This window comes from Equus caballus, chromosome 22 (genome assembly GCF_041296265.1).
Source record: "Equus caballus isolate H_3958 breed thoroughbred chromosome 22, TB-T2T, whole genome shotgun sequence".
NCBI classification, from domain to species: Eukaryota; Metazoa; Chordata; class Mammalia; order Perissodactyla; family Equidae; genus Equus; species Equus caballus.
The window spans coordinates 4875301-4890615 of record NC_091705.1 but is presented as its reverse complement, the minus strand read 5'-3'; the positions used below and the strand labels follow the sequence as shown (position 1 = coordinate 4890615).

Genomic DNA, 15315 nt, shown 5'->3' with positions numbered 1-15315 from the left:
CTCCCCAAAAAGTGGAAATGAAACCATAGTTTTGAACAAAGTGCATTCTGCAATGCAAACCTGATTTCCATTCCCCTCCAATGGTGACTACTGACATAACTTTAACGATGTTGCGTATTGACAACTTGGGTTTATTTTCATGAATATTGCCTGAAGGAGGTTTAATGACTGCCAAACATTTGGGTCATCTCAACCAAATACTAAATGGGGGGCCATTTCATCTGCATCTCCAGTTGCCCTCAGGAATGGCTCTCTAACGGGTTTTCCAGTGGGAGATATAGCTAAGCAAACGCCAAGAAATTTGCCTTTACTTTTCCTGGAAGAATACATCCTCGGCAATGGGCACAAACTATGAGTGAAATAAAACTCAAGAATCTAACTGCCTTCAGAAAGGTGACATCTGTAAGTACATTCATTTCCAGCAATTTCTCAGATATGTCTGGTATCTATCTTCAAATTGATTTTCTCCAGGCATTTTTTTCCTATTTCCAATTTTTTGGAGAGGAGTTTTGTAAAATTACCAAATTCCTTTTGTTCTTTCCAAAATCCCTGGGTCCTGGCTTCCTGACAAATGGCCACATAAAGACCCCTCATCGGGGTGCTTCAGCTCAGTTAAAGAGTCAATGGAGAGATGCTTGCTCCACCAAGTGCTTGAGAACACTGCAAATTCTGCAGTGTCATCAACCTACAGAAAGCCTTTGGAAGAGAAGAAGATGACGGCAAGGATTACTCTTACACTCTTACTTTTTCTCGATTTTCTTTTTTTTTTTTTTTTTGGAGATATGATTGCACGTGGGAAGTTTGGCCAGGGGATAAAGATGGAACAAGCGTGACTGCTCACCAAAGTTCCCCTTCTGAGGAGCAAGTCTCAATGTGGAATGTGGTTGGGATTCACAGACTGAGGAAAAGGATGACTCTCAATAACCGGGGGTCATCCAAAAGGAAAGGAGCTTTCTTTACACACTTAGCAGAATTTGTAATAATGAAGCAGTGGGAATGCCCAGTCAACGGGCAGTTGGAGGTTGAATGTTCTAGGAAAGACTTCTGCCAATTTTTGCAACCAGTTCATCTGTTATTTCAACCACAAAAAAAGAATTCCTTTCTGTTATGGCTTGAACATCTTATCTTCTTTATGAATCCCCAAACTGGTGCCAAAATATTCTTTTCAATTAACAGGATGGACAGAAATCCTAGATCCTCTGGATTTCTTCCCTACGTTTAGGAATCATACATGCCTATGTTTATTTTCTGATGGTTAATGGAAAATGCATACACACTCCCTGCCAGCACAGTGGTGTGGTGAAATCATCAGACGGTAAGTAACAAAAAAAACAAAACTTGTTTTTAAAGTCATTTATTATATACAACTTTGTGCCAAGGAACTTCTAGAAACTTAGCAAACGTTTACTTATTTATTACTCACAACAACCCTATGACTTAGGTATTATTATTCCTACTTTCCAGATGAGGAAACCTTTTCACACATCTAATAGAATTTTCAAATGTGCTCAAGGTCACAAGGCTAGTGACAGAGGCAAAATTTAAACACAGGCATGACCCATGGTAGAATCTGTGCTCTGTTCTGCCTCTCCTAGAGCCAGCATCCATTACAAATTTCCAAGAATCCAATAAGCACATTTTCGGCATGCTAGCCAACATCAGTGCACAAAAAGTTGCCAGTCACGATAATGTGTTAAAACTGTCATCTTTTACACATCCGATATCCTTAGCCATGAGGTGGGCTGAAGCAAGCCTTCTTTGATTGATCCAAAAGAGCAATTCAGGACATTTAATAAAAAAGTGGGGTGGGGGTTGCATGCTCAGGGAGCTATAGAAGTGTCCCCACCAGTCACTAGGAGCAACAGAGGAAGTCTTGTCAATCTTTAGCACTTAGACTCATCCAGTTCCCCGCTGATCTCCTTTTGCTGCTTCTACTACACACAACAATGATACTTATTCCACTTCCTGTGGACACCATGGGCCAGTCTGTCCACAGGTGTACTCTGCCTTTGGAAACCTAGTGACCAAAGACACAGTGACAAAGTAGAAGACTGGATCCCAGAGACTGGAGGGATGTCCATCCTCTGACTGTAAACCCATACAAATGTGCCCATAAGTTTTGGAATCTTCCTTTGGCTTATGTTTCCATTTTTCTCTGCTGTCCTTGAGAATGCTGCCCACTTTCTAATGCCCAGGATAATGCATTGTTCAGAATGTCTCCTGGACAACTGGCCTTTCTGACACGAAGGGAGATGACAGATATCCTTCCTCTTCAGTTCTCCTTCCTTTGGTATCAGTGGTCTCTAAACTTCCAGCACATTCATGCTGCCCCAGTTTCTTCTATGAGAGAAAAATAAACACTGCTCTTATCAGTTAATTTTGCACTAAGACATTAGAGATTCAGATTTCCACATCTTCCCTCCACTTCCTATTCCATCTCCAAGAGGTAGTACTTGCACTTTCAGAGAGGGCAATGCTTGACACAAGGGAACAGTGCCTCACGGGGGAGGGGTGGTGTTTGAAAAGGAGAAGCCTTCCAGGCACCTTCTAGGTGATACATTCCAGTCACAAACATGGCCATTCCTGCATGTAGATGTGTGTGTCACTTGAGCTTCCCTTAGGCTGGGAGGATTTCATGATTATTTGATTTTCAGAATAAGCTGTTGATGACTCTAGATAAATCTACTAGAAGTGAGCTTGATTCATCTAGATCTTAGCCCAAGGACATATGCATGCTGGTCACTCCCTCCACCTAACCCTTACTTCTGTGTCCTTCCTTTGTCTTTGCACAGATGCACATTGAAAGTCCACTGTGTACTCCCACTGTGCAAGTGTTCTGAACTCTAACCTGCATTTTCTGGCCCCAAAGAGCCAACAATAAGCAGCAACAAAAAGTGGCACAAGACAAGTGAATGACTAAGGACAAAACAGCAAGTGTGTATAATAAGAGGTACCCTAGGAGTTTAGACAGGGCTAGAAGACCCCAGTGGGCTAGCATGATAGGAAAGGCTTCCCATATGAGGTAGCAATATGTCTTAGAGATTTGAATAAGTGGAAAGGGATGGGTAGGCATGATACAGTATCCGAATATGGCCATGTCAGTTCTTCCATTTCTGTACATACTTGCAGCTCCTCCCATCAGGAAGGGGAATCTATTTTCCAACCCAACCTTGTGACTGGTTTTAAACAATAGAATGATATGGGAGTGACATTTTGAGACTTCCAGTGGCACAGGCCTTAAAAGCACTAGCAGCTTCCATTTCTTCCTTCTTGGAGCCCAGCTGCCATGCTGTGGGGAAGTCCAGGCTGGGCTACTGAAAGATAAGAGGCCATGTGAAGAGAGGCCCGGGAAGATGAGAAGCCATCCTGGTCATTCCACATGAATAAGCCCAGCTGACAATCCATGGAGAAGAAGTGCCCAACAAGGCCTGACCAAATTCCTGATTCATGGAATTGTGAAAAATAATAAATTATTGTTGTTTTAAGCCACTAAGTTTTGGGGTGGTTAGTTAAGGAGCAATAGATAACTGATTTAGTGGGGATATAGGAGATTATACAAGCATTGAGCTGCTTCCACATGAAAGGAAGGCATGAGTAAAATGAGAATGCATGCACGTGGTATTTGGGGAGCCCTAAATTGAGTAAACCTATCTGGTTGGAGCAGACATTTCAGATTACCAACTAGAAGAATAAAGATTGATAAACTAGGCCCAGATAAGTAATGTGGGAGGGAGATCTTCAAGACTATTCGTCAACGCCCTCTGTAGCTGATGCTGTCAGTGTCCTGTCAGTAGACCCTTGTCCTTATACTTCAGTGCGTACCAGCTCAATATCCAACTACCAGAGCCTGCATCTCACTGCCTGGGTGCTTCTTTTGGCCCTGCAGCCCACCCTATGCAACAGGCCAGAAGTGCTGGGGAAACAATGCCTGTGAAGAGGAACCCTCAGCCAATGACTAAGAGGAGTTGGCGTATAAATACCCCAGTTTGGGTGGACTTACTCTAAGGCAGGTGTCCTACACAGTTTCCCAGAGTTTTCTCAGTAGAATTAAAGCCCAGTTGCCCACAAAGGTAACTTGCTTTATAACGCACCTTAATGGCCATCTTTCCTTCCCTGTCTCTCAATCCCACTCATCTACTGGTTTTTCCTGAGATCACCTCCCAATAAACTGTTGGCTTCTGGGGAAACCTAAACTACGATGCTCTCATTTTACAGTTAAGAAAAACAAAACCAAGATGCAGATTATTTTGGGTGAGTGCTGTAACAAAGTGAACAAAAATATGCAGTTTTTCAAACACTATAGAAATTTATTTGTCTCCATAAAGAGAGGGTGAGAAGGCAGACTCTGCTCCAGGAAGTCATCTTGCAAAGCCAGGTCATTGGAGGAGCTTCATCATCCTCAATTTGTGGCTTCCATTAGCATCATTTCCAGCCAGCAAGAAAGGACAAGAAGGTACAAGTATGAGATGACAATTATGCCCATCACTTCTACTTGCGATCCATTAGTGAGAACTTAGTCACATGAGCTATATGTAGCTGCAAGGGAGGCTGGGAAATGTAGTTCAGCTTGGCAGCCATGTGCCCAGCAAGGAGAGAATAAATTGGTGAGAAGTGGCAGACAGGAGTCTCTGACACAGGAATATTAGGTTATTGCTCAAGTACTTGCAGCTAGTTAGTGGACAGCTAGAACTAAAGGCTTCTGCCCACCATTTTTTTCCTTTTACACCCACATTGATTCCAACCAGACTCTGGCAGGTCTCAAATGTCATGCTTAAGGGTCTGATATTCTGCAGGGTTCATCTCCCCTTACCAGAGAGTCAGCGAAGCAGAAGCTCTCGGAACCCCTCTCAAGTTCAGTCTACACTAGGCTGCTAGATTGGACTTTCTGGCTAAAGCAAATGTCATAGGGACCCATTATCCCTACTGCCCATGATCCTCTCTTTCAAGCAGAACCAGCCAGCCTCACTTGGAGCCATGTTTTCCCTTGGTGCATTTTTTTTAAAAAAATAATAATGGTGCTCTTCCTCAAGGAACTTTACTGCCATACACCAGAACAGTGTCTTTAAAACCACACAAATCTACAACAATGGCGTGAAGGGTGACCCTGAGTTTTAGGTGAAGCTCAACCTGTCAATCATAATCACAACTCCTGGCCAGGGGAGGGAGAGGCAAGAACCATGTGACTGGCTGACATCCATGATGATCAGAGACACTTTACAGACATCACTGAAGAATCTGGACTTATTTCCATGGCTTGCCATATCCACAGGCTAATAAGTGCTGAAGCTCTTTCTTTTTGAATCCTGTATCAGGAATGGAGATGCTCACCCAGCATCAGCACTCAGCACAGCTCATTTAAATATTAAAACAGAGGAAAATGAGAACAGACAGGTTTATCTAAGTGAATCCTGCTCATAACTTTTACATACTAACCCATATTTTTCAAATTCAGTTTTTGACTAGATTTGGGTTTAAGCAGGCCATATATGCAGAACTTGTCCTTCTTTAAAGAGCAATGGAAGCAAATGAATAGAAAGAATTTCTTTATTGGAAGAATTATTTTAATAGCTCTGCCCTGTTCTTCTCTCTCAAATTAAAAAAATAAAATCCTTTTATTCTCATAGAGATGACACTGAGTTTTTAAATCATTATTCTGCACTTTGGCCATTCTTTAACTTTTCCCAAGATAGAAAGCATATTTCTTTCACAATTAGGTTGGAAATAACTAGGGTATGTATTGTTTAAGCCACTGAACATTACCTTTGTAGAGATTTGAACTCTACAAAGTAAAGCAATACTCTAGATTTTTTCCCCGACAATTTCCTGTTATGCTCAGCAAACCTCCCTCCAAACGCAGACCTTAGTCTCGCTTAGGAGACTGTTGAAAATATGTGTCTAATGACCAGGAAGCCCAGCATTTATCAGGATAATCCTTCCAAACTCATCAACTTTAATAGTATCCAGACGGCTTTTCTGGAGAGGGCTCATTAGCAAAAAAAAAAAATCTCAAAATTTCAATGTTCTGTGGCTTTACTTACATAGTCAAAATATAGTCAGAGTTCCCTGTCTCCTTGTTTAATAGTCATTTTCTGCCCATATACTGCCTTGAAAAATAGTTAAACAAATGTAAAGAAGATAAATATCAAGCATAAAAGAACTATGGCCTAAGGAGATGGGTTGTGTGCATAAAAATGAGTAACATCAGAGCTGCAGATTAAGAAATGGAATATGTTGGTGTTTAAAATTAGAATGATTCCCAAAAGAATTGATAATATTCCATTTAAGAAAAGAAATGTTTTCAAATCAGCCTGCTGAGTAGAGAAGTCTGAATCAAAGTCAGAAATTAATAAAAAGATGCAGACAGAGACACCCAATCATAAATAACAGAGATGATTTGTATGCTTATAAAAGCCTGCGAGGCTTGGCGGTGTCCATAGTTCTAAGGGAAAAAAATCTAATGAAATGCAAGAAGAAAATGTTAAAAATAGAAGTGAATGCACCTGGTAGAAAAGCTATTGTCATATTCTTGTGACACAATGACTTGTTTTCTGGAAAAGCGATTCTTCATCTGAGCTCAGGCAAGCATTGTATTCATTGTAAACTTGTATATTTAGACCTGAAGTCTGAAGGGTTTGTCTGTATTTAAAGCTCAGTGCTACCCCAGGCTCATTAGAGCACAAGGACAGGGCACTATCATATTACTGCTTCAACACTACTCAGAACTTCGCGGTAGTTTTCAGTGGCTTCAAGTACTTAGATTGTCAGCAGCGTAGGAAATAGAAAGTAGAATACTGAATGGGTGAGATGTATACATCAAACATGTAGGAATGTATAGACAAAGATAAGGATCCTAGTCGAACATCCTATTATAGCGAAGTCGGGGCAGAACAATTCCAGGACAAACACAGACTTGTAGTAAACAGAGCTGAGCTGCACACGTTGCAAAAATTAGAGTAGTCTGAGTCTCATTCAAGATCAAATGGCTCCTTTCTAGACTTTATATCAGGAAAAGGGTTCTGCTAGGGGTGGCAGGAAGATAAAGGAACATAATCGCAGTCATGAAATCTTTAGTGTAGGGAGAGGGATAGCATAGGAAAAGTGTCTAAATTCACATCTGTTTTGATAACAGGACGGCATCATTCTGCAAAGGCTCCCTTCCAAATTCCAGCCAACCCAACCTTTTGGTTGACATACCCCAGCTTTGTGGGAAGCTGCTAGGAGGATGGGGGCCCATCGCCTGGGGGTAAAGGTAGGAAGGAGGGAGTGTGGTCACGAGGAGGAATGGGGAGAAATCACTAAAGGACTATATCCAGCCAAAATAATCCACCCTTTTTTCTGGTGACTCAATTTGTTTTTTGTGTATTTAATTTTTGAATAAATAACATCTGCAGGTAGGGAGAACAGTGAAAGGTACAAGAAGCAATAGAGTGAAAAGTTGGTCTCCCTTTCACCCACCCAGCCGGTTCCCCTTCCAGGAGCAACCACCATGCCCCTTCCTTGCATTGTAGATACTTCCATGTACAAGTTCAGTCACTCAATTTCAACCCATGATATCAAAAAGAAAGCTCCCCACCCCCATCCAGTCGCTCCCCAGCACCCGTCTCTCCCTCCCCTTCACGCTGTTCAGCAGGTCTGTTCATCTCAGGGTCTTTAATAGACGGCCTGCCGACACTGTGATGATCCAGGCGTTTTTATTTTTTTTAAGGGGCAGGGTTATTACTTAATGATAATGACTTATTTTACACATTGTCGACTGCTGATGTTTAAAAGATAAGAAGACATTTGTCTGGGCGGACGCCTGAGGCCCTCGGAGGACACCGGGAGACGCTGCCAAAACATTTCCAAACTTAATAGTCATTGGCCTGCCAGATAATTCAGAAACTATTTGTATGAGCTGTTTATCAAATTATTAACCGCACAGATGTTGTTTGGCTGAAGAGCAGCTGAATCCCCTCTCTGGCAGCCGTGGAGACAAAGGTCTCCAGGAATAATTGGAGATGTGCATGGAATATTAAATTAATTTACTGCTCTTAATTCTTATGCAAATTCTGACCTCCGATGGCGCCTATCAATTACTCCGAGCGCAGTGAAAGCGAAGGCGACAGTTTCTTTTCTTCTCTTCGCTTTTTTTTTTTAACAACTCGAAAAAGGAAATATTTGCAGTAAGCAAGTGGTAGGAGCACCTCGTAGCTGGAATTATTTAATTGAATCTCTAAGTTTTCGGGGATGTCAGTCTAGGATATAACCCCAGGACTCAGGGGAGAGGGCGGGAGGGGTGTGGAGGGCGGAGGAATTTGTAGGTTTGACTGCAAATCTGCGGGCAGCAGAAAAATACAGCAACGAGCAGGGACCTGTGATGGCAAATGAAACGCTGGCCTGCAGGCGGACGCGGGCCTTAGCGACCCTGCGAGCTCGGCGTTAGCGCCCGGCCTCCCCGGGGCCACCGATTCCGTATAAGCAGGGCGCGATTCCGCAAACCTGGGTCCGGCTTGGAAGCACCTTTGCGCTGCTTTCCTCGACCGCTGCCTACAAGTTCTCCATCGGAGCTCTGGCTTCCTTTTATTTATCTTTTAAGGATATTAACCCGCCTTTTCCAATCTCCAACAACAACAAAAAAGATTTTATTCTTTGTTTGAAAAACCAAAGCACAACGCTGCTCATCCATGTTCAACTGATACCCCGGGTGGGCCGAAATATGATTTGTCTCCTGCGTGGAGAAGTGACACACACTCTTCTCTGAATTGAGCAAACGCCCGGGCTTTGTCTGCGCTTGTGGCTTAAACTCTGTGCGGTTCTGCGCCCCAGTGGTGGGTTGTAAACTAGGGTCTCCGAGTCTTTCATCATCTTTTTAATAAGGAAAACCAAATCGGGCGCATAATGTCATCAGCCCCGGCTCGACCTCTCCGGGACCTCGGCAGCCCGATGATGTCGCCAGCGGCCCCCGGCGCAGTCACGACGCGCCGCCTTTCAGCTCCTCGCGGCCCCCACAAAAGCCAGACAACAATATCAATTAATCATGCAGCCGGCAAACAAGGAGATTTATCCCGCGACAAACAGCCCCACCGAGAGCCGCTGAATGGGCGTGATTAGCATGTGAAAAGGCGAGCAAAACTCCGCGGTTCAACAGCTAAAGAGCAATTTGATGGGGCTGGGATGGGGAAATTACTTGATTAGCGTCCGTCGGAGGAAAGCACGGTTACAGCCCCTCGCCCCGGAATCCGACAGGGGAACAAAACGCGCTGGTAAACGCGGCGAAATGGAGGGGGAGCGGGAGAGGAGGGTAGCGCGGGGGCCGCACTGCCTAGACGTGATCCCGGGTGGGGGCGGGAATAGTGAGCCAAGGGGATGACCCGCTGGCCGCGGCCGGAGCCCGAGGCCGGAGCCCACAGGAGTCGCGACAACTGGTTCACACTGCCCTCACCCAGGGCTCCCAGGCCGGGACAGGGCGGTCGCAAGACTCCCCCACGCAGGGCTGGAGGTCAGCCTTTAAGCGCTGCCCTGCTCTGGTCCGAAAAAGAGTGAGGGAGGCGCGTGCGGAGGGAAAGGCCCGCTCACACTGTCCCCGGAGTCCCCTGCGGGCATGGCCCGCTGCGGCAGCAGCCTCTGCCGGCTCTAGGGCTCCGGCCCTCTGTCAGTCGCGGTGCCGGCGGCACGGCCGTTCCATACACCGCTCAGCGCTTCATTCGCGCGGACGGAGAAGATTGGAGCTGGGAAGACGCGCTTTCCGACTCCTCCGAATTTAACCACCCTGTTCCTGCCTTCTTGAAAAGTTGTCGTGTTTGGGCTTGGCGTTTGACAAAAAAAGGGCTCCTTGGCTGCACCCCCATGGGGAGGGGGTGGGAAGTTGGTAGGGAGCGCCCTAACCGCGCTGGCGTGGCGGCGGGGCCCGGGGAGCGCAGGAGGCTTGCAGAGACGCGCAGTGGGCAGGGCAGAGTGCCGCGAGGAGTGAGGGCGAGAGGGCCTTAGCGTAGGGACCTGGATGGAGCAGCCGCCGGGGCTTGACTGGGCAGCACCGCCCCTGCCTTGGATCGGGATACACAGGGCCAGAGCTGGCGGCTTGGGAGGCTGTGCTTCCTGGCCTCGTCCCAGGCCCAGAGGGCAGCTCCAAACGCCTGCGGCCCAACACGGCCCAGGGTTTGGTTTGGGTACACTCGGGCCTCGTGGACGGAGCTTTTATTTGCTGCAGAGAGGAGTGACTGGGCGAAACCCTAAGGGGTAGCGTGGCTCAGGGTCCGCAGGGCAGGGCCAAGTGGAGGGAGCGGGCACACTCAGGCCTCCATCACCCCACCCTGGGCAGAGGCCCACGCCTTCCCCGCAATCCCGACACTGCTCCGGAGCTAAAGTCTGTGCCGACCCTGGAGAGAGAAATTGAGTTTCCCACTCTCGACGCGCCTGTAACCTTCCTTCTGGACGCATTCCCACAACCTCTGCTCCCTGGCTCCTCCCAGTGCCAGGGAAAGGGAAAGGCTCCCACCCTGTCCCCAAAGGCTCCGACTAACTCCCTCCGGTTCTCAGGATCCACTAAAAGAGTCCTTCCAGTTCACGCTTCGAATCGAGCGCACAGGTGAGCCTCCGGGAGGCGGACTTCAATTTATCGGGGGGGGAGCAGGGGAAGAGAATTTAATTCTGCCTTCGTGAAGTACATTAACACAAACGTAATAAAGACTTCGACAGACTGATTCGCCAAGGCCCCCGCTCGTCTTAAATTACCCTGCCCCTTGGCACAAATGAACCAAGCATCAAGAAGTCAAATCTTCTTTTACATCAAAGTGGAGGGGAGGGTGGATCACCCTCATGGAGCTCAACAATTGTCGCCCAGTTGAACAGGGTGTCAATTAACAAACCATAGCTCGTGGCCGACTTCAAAAAGCTTAATTCTTTCTGAAATGTCGCTGGCGGCGGGGGTGCAGCGAACGCAGGTTCACCCCTCTCCTTTTTCCTTCGCCCTCTCCCTCTGGACTCTGCGCTGAAGCCACAGTGAGGCTCCCCCCTCTTTCTGGTCCCCAGTCGGACTCAGCGAGCCAGGGCTCCGGGCTTTGCGCCGGTGCTGAGGTCAGAGAGGGGAGCCGCGGCCCGCAGGCCTGGACAGCACCCGGGTAAGCAGGGCGCAGCGGCAATGGCTCGCTCCTAGCTGGGAACCCACGACCCGCGAAGCTGGAGAGCGCACTCGCCGGCCGCTGAGCCCCAGACCCGCCGCAGTCTCCAAACGCTTAAGCCCTGCAGGCAGCGCGGCAGGACGCACGGAAATCTGTGCCTGCACACCGCCGATCTTTCTCCGCTGGACTCTATTACGCGCCGCGTAGCCCGAAGCGCTTTCTCTCGGTGGCTACGGCTGTGCATTTTAATTCCAAAGCCCAGTGGTTGAATCATCTCTAAGTTGGCGGGCGAAGGGGGCGGTGGCAGGAAACTGGGTAGCTGAATGCCTTTGCCTGCAGGGTGGCAGAGCTGTTCCCACCAATAGCGACGGCTCAGGGCTGGCTTTGTAGTTATTTTTACAAGTTCTGCCCGGTGCCCAGCATATTGCCCTGAAAAGCAAGAGGCTGCTGCAATTTATTCCAATGGGCGGTTTTTAAGAAGCTGGCAATTTGAAACGGCTGGGTGTTATTTAGTGCAATATGAAATCAAATGATCCTATTTCTCAAATAACAGTGTCTGTGAGGAGAAGTGAATCCTCTGAAAGGGTAATTGTCAGCTGATGGTGTTTCCCATTATGCCCGATCTTGGCCTAAATGGTGTGCGGCAGCGGGGCTGAGAGCGAGGGCTGAAATCAACGCGCGAACTCGCGCTCTGAAGGCAGGAAAAGACAGCACCGCTCGCGTCCTGGTACGTTGAATAAACAATGCCACCCAAAGTGCCACCAGTTCGACGTCATTTTGCAGGTGTCCGATATCATTTGACATGAGTGATCTTGTGCATGAGAGAATAAAACAATCTCTTCCTTCTTTCGAAACTTTGGGAATCGTTAAAGATGGGAGACTACCGTCACCTTCACTGTATCCTGGCGTCGTTTAGTAAGACAACAGATTGACCATGATCTGGGAAATCAAACCTAGCTTGACGCCCCTTATCCATCCATGTTAATATTGAGAACGTGGAGGCCTTCCGTCCAAGGACACACTTTTGTCTAGGATCTTCCCATTCTGGTTTCTGGAACCAAAATTTAATTTCTGGGAAAGATATTGTGTCCAGGAGGCGCCTGTTATTTACGCGGTATGTGGCACCTTTGGAGGAAAACTTGGCCCTGAGCTTTTAAATTGTCCTCCGTGAGCCCAGCCACTGTTTTGGGTGGAATCCACATAGAGGGGTTTAGCTTGTGTCTAGGAGAAGCAGGAACGAGGAGCAAACTTAAGGAGTGATTTTAAGGACAGGGACAAAAGCGGCAGTGCGTGACCTGTGCGTCTAGCCTCGGGGCTGTCAGTACCCCAGGGTCGGGCGCTGGCGAGCACACTGTTGATATCTGGGGCTACCTCTCTGCAGAATTATTGCCGGTTGCGGAGACCAGTCGCAGGCAGCAGCCTTGCCCATAAACCCTTTTTACTTATTACTCGGGCGCCTAGAGGGGAACCGCCTCCTCCTTGCTCTAGCCTTCCGGCCTGGACAGAAGGGTCTTCGGCCACCTGGGCAAAGGAGGAGACAAAGCTTCTGGGCGTTTCCTCCACCTTCACCACCACCCCCCCTTCAAACTTTTTTCTTAATGAGGATTTGGTGTGTTCTAAATATCCTGGAATTGTAGGCACAGCCTACACCTTCTGCTAATTTGCAGCATTTCGGGCTGTGCCTCCTAGAAAGAATTTGTGGCTTGTTTCTGCTCTAGCTAGGCAAGTTCATTTTTATATTCTCTTTGGGTGTTTTGAGGTTAAATATATATTACATATATATATTTCCATACTGTGACCTCTGTTTACAAGTCCATTTGGTTGTTCATGCTCTTTCCCCCTTCCTTGGTGCTTCTTCCAAAGATCTAGAGAAGCTGAGGAAGAAACGGTAATTCCCGCATAGCCGAGGAGCCCGGCCTAGGAAGCTTCCATCCCATTCTCAGAGGGAGGTTCAGCCACCGCACCTGTAGCCCAAGGCACTGGACCCCAGGCACGCCATTTCTGGAGCTCTCTCGGGCCTCTCTAGCTGAAGGAAAGCGGGTAGTCTAGGTTCAGTCGGCGGCATCCCCTCCAGGATGTCATTGCTAGGCTGAAACTCAGCCAGCAGCCGCCCTCCTGCCAGGCCAGGGCACCGCAGGACGCCCGGACCTCCGGAGTCCGGGTGTGGCGCTTTCATTCTCTCCTTCCCGCTCAGCATCTAAACAGCCCGGTCTGCAGTTTCCCAGGGTCTTCCGGGGACGTGCCCGCCTCTCCAGGGCCTGCCCTACCCCTGCTGAAAGTTAAGCCCTTCGATGCGATCACGAAGAAAGAGGCGACCCTCCCTCTGGCCCGCGAGTGGCCTCCCAGGGGCTCCTCCGAGAATGCCGCCTCCCGCGCAGACCCAGCGCTCTGCGCTGCTGCGAAAGCACCCACCTGCCTCTTCGGGACAGAACTGCGCCGTGGCGGCGGGGACAGCATGAGGGCAGCCGCCCCTTACCCATGAGGGCCAATGCGGGGCGCAGCCTCCAAACCCGGGGTCTCACCTCTCCCAGAGGAAGGGGTGGACACGCCAGAACCTGTCCTCGACCCCTTAAGAAGAAGAGAGTGGCAGCAAGGAGTCCCTCTAGTAATCTCGAAGGGGCTTACACTGGCTCCCCGCGCCTCCTCCCCAATCGGTCAAGCTGGGAACCCCGGAGGCTGCGCCTAGCGTTTCGTTAGCCTCTCTCCGCCTTCCTGAGGCTTTAGGCTCCTGCGCGGCTTTATATTCCCTTTCTCCCCGCCCGACGTGCCTGCACCCCGGACCCTGCCCGGCACGGCACCGGGCTGGGGTCCGCGGGCTGGGGAAGAGAAGGGGGGCTTTGGGTAGCTCGACCTGGCCGCCACATCCCCGCCTGCAGGGAAACCCTCTCAAAGTCCCGGCGCGAGGGATTGGGGGCCGGGAGGAGACCCAGCGGGGCCAGGAGTCTCGGGGTCCCTGTGGCGGACAGAGAGGGGGTTTAAGGGAGAGATCGTCCCTCGCCTGGGGCCATTTCCCCGGCTCTCCGAGCCTTTGCGGCGGGGGGAAAGAGCCGGCATCGCCCAGCTCCTCGGCTCAGACCCGAGCTGTCCCGCGCCCATACCTCTCCCCTTGGCTCTGCAAGCCGCCCTTTCCCCCACCCCCACCCCCGCCGCCCTCCCTTTCCGGGACCCACTGACCTTGGGAAGGCGCGGACCCGCGGCTGGCGGAGCCTCGCCCGGCGCTGTGTGAAGGCGCGCGGCTTCGCCGGCAGCCCAGACCCGCTGGCTCGGCGCCGTCGGCCCGCAGAGCTCCCCTCCCCCACGCCTTATAATTTAATCTCACGCGATATTAAATTATCAGGCCGCTCATTAATCATCATGCGAGTTATTGGGAGTGAGCACGCTGCCGCGTGTTTTGACAGCCCAGACCGGTTCGCGGGATCGGGGTGTGTCTGGTTTGGGGGATGAGGGAGGTGTCGAACCAGCGCGGGCTGATCGGGCCTCTTGCCTGGAAAAAGGATTTGCTAAGGTGCAGACTAGGCTTCTGAGTTTGGTCGAGCGTTTGTCAAAAGCCCAAACGCATCCCTCCGGGAACCCTTTCCCTACTATTTGGATTTTGATCACGATGATTAAGACAGTCGGCGGCGTATCCATCAACAGCATCTTAATTTGCAGGTTTTCCGGAGGGTGAATTTAACCCAAATCTATGCATCTTCATTACCTATTGTGGATGGTGTGAAATTAATGCGTTTGAAATACAGATGAAATCATATCACTGAAGTCATTTCAAAGGACAACTTTTCCCCCAACTCGGAGAGGCTCTCTTGCCTTTTGCATACTGTAGATACGAATAAAGGAAAATAAATGACTTTTTTCAATTAAATCCTTAATTTGAGGTTTTCTTTTTAAAAATAATCCACATGCTTCACTTTAAAGTCTTTAGAAACTGGTGTTATTTTCTCCTATTTTTTTTCCTTTTCCTATTTCTATTAGATGGCTTTTTAAAATGAATAAACCAATTAAATGAAAGTTCATATGATTTGATTCCACACAATAGAAGAAGCAAGTGAAGTGCTCATAGAAAGTTGTCTTAGTGGCACAAGGAGGGTAATTAGCTCTCAGCGTTCAGTATCTAACCCGCTGGCAGAACAACCAACAAATGCAAGAACACCTCCCCTGGCGGGGGGGGGGGGGGGGGGGGGGGTGGGGGGGGGGGTGGGGGGGGGGGTGGGGTGGTGGGGGG

The 15315-nt window shown here is 48.8% G+C and overlaps 1 long non-coding RNA gene across 1 annotated transcript in view; it reads right to left on the bottom strand.

Moving 5' to 3' along the window:
- LOC111769947 (uncharacterized) overlaps window positions 1-14515 on the bottom strand; it is a 42541-nt gene extending 28026 nt beyond the window's left edge. Inside the window, exon 1 of the long non-coding RNA XR_002802774.2 lies at window positions 14271-14515. This is a non-coding gene — a long non-coding RNA (uncharacterized lncRNA). The remainder of the gene's footprint in view (window positions 1-14270) is intronic.
- Between the last annotated feature and the right edge of the window lie 800 nt (window positions 14516-15315).